The following is a 1,915-nucleotide window of genomic DNA, read 5'->3' on the forward strand; positions in this document are numbered from 1 at the left end:
GGGGGGAGGGGGCGGGGGAGAGGTCGGGGTCGCGGTCTGCGGGGGGCGCGCAGGACTGTTATTTTTAGCTCCGCGGCTTTCGCCCGTAGGGAGTCAGGGCCGAGCAGGGGGCGCGTTCTGAGTCGCGCGGGGCGTGCAGCTAGGGGATGCGATCCCAACTTTGCAGCCACACTGAGCCCTTCGGTGTTCCGGCCGCCAGCCCACAGCCGCTTGGCCTCCTGAGACCCCAGCCCCTCAGCAGTGGCAGTCGCCTCCCGCACCCCTTCCCCATCCTCTGCCCGAGCCCCGCTTGCGCCTGTGCCGCTCGAGCGCGCCAGCGGCCCCGACGCTCTGTCGGTCTGCCTGTCTGTCAGTCCGTCTCTAGCTCCCCCGGCCTTGGCCTCAGTTCTTCCAGCGGCCCCAAGCTCCGTTTCGGTCACTCCCTCGCTCCCTCCCTCCCCTTTTTCTCTCTACGAAAACATTTGCAAGTTTCCAAAAAAGCCACCAAGCCGAGCGGCGCGGGGCTGGCGACTCCCCCGGGTTCCGAGGAGGCGCCGCCGACTGACACCGAGACAGAGCAGCCTGGCTGCTCCGGCCCGGCCCGGAGTCGCTCCTCCCCGACTCCGGCCACTTCCCCTCGGCGCGGGTCCCCAGCCCCGACTTACTCCGAGCGCGCCGCCGCGGCCCCCGCCTTGCCATGGATGTCGGGGCCCCCCCGACAGCCTCCCCAAGCCAGCGCCCCGTCCGCGGCCCCGGGGGGACTTCATGGAGCTCTCGGGATACCCCCCCACTGGCCGGCCTAGCCTCCAGCGCCCCCCGCCCGGCCGCCGCTCGGAGCCACCGCCCGCAGCGCGCGTCCCTCGCCTCGGCGTCTGCCGCTCCCCTCCCCCCAGGTCGGGCGCCTCTTCCCTCCCCCGCGCCCTCCCAGGCCTCTCCGCCCCCACCCCCTCCGCCGCCGACGACGCGGGAGTGTGGAGAGGCCGAGAGGAGCCCGCCGCCCCCCGCCCCGGGACATTGCGCTAGAGGCCGAGGCCCGGGGTCTTACAGCGGCGGGATGTGAGTGCTGGGGAAACGGGGCGGGGGCAGCTGTGACATCGAGACCCGAGCAGGGAACCCGGGACGCCGTCGCTGCTTCATTCTCTTTTGGAAAGCACGGGCTTTTCCCCCGCCCCCCGCCCCCCGATCATCCGGTCCCCGCTGGCGAATAGAGACCCTCAGCGGAGAAGCAAGCCCTCTTTCTTCATGGGCGAATCCCCTGGGGAGGCTGCCCGCTACCCCCGCGCGCCCCCGGCCGCGACGCTGTCAGTCCACTGGGCTCCAGTTCGGGCTGGGTGGGGGGCCCTGGGGAGGCCGCTCGGCTGCCAGGCCCGAGCCGGGCTTGGCTGCTGCCGCCCTCCCCCACTTCCAGCCCCACCCTCGCCTCGTCCCCTACCCTCAGTCCCAACCCAGGCCTGTCGTTCCGCTCGGCCCTAGGCCAGCCCCGACCTCTGCCCAGGTCTGCAGCCACACATCCCGCTCCCTCCCTGCCCAGCGTCTCTTCGGGTCCGGGTCTCCGAGTCTCGACCCATTCAGCTGCAGGCCGGGCCTTTCCAGCTCGCCCGGCCCCAACCCCGGCGACTTGAGGCTGCCAGACCTGGGGCTCAATCCAGACACCCACTCTCAGGCTTCACCTCCCTCTCCCGTCCCCACCCCCACTCCCAAAAGCTATCGGCCGGCTCATATCCGCCTGGGACCCTCGACCTAGGGGAAGGCAAGGAGGAGTCCGCGGGGGTTGGGGCTGAACGGGGCGGGATTTCTGTGCTTGGCTGGGGAGAGCACGCTGGAGCTCTAAGAGGAGGGGACCTTCGACCCCAAACCTACCACCTCCCGGTACCAGGTGGGGAAACCGAGGCGGAGGGAGGGGCTGGGGATGCCTGGAGAGGAGGGCTTTAAGGAT

Source organism: Colobus angolensis, unplaced genomic scaffold (assembly GCF_000951035.1).
Source record: "Colobus angolensis palliatus isolate OR3802 unplaced genomic scaffold, Cang.pa_1.0 Scaffold18, whole genome shotgun sequence".
NCBI classification, from domain to species: Eukaryota; Metazoa; Chordata; class Mammalia; order Primates; family Cercopithecidae; genus Colobus; species Colobus angolensis.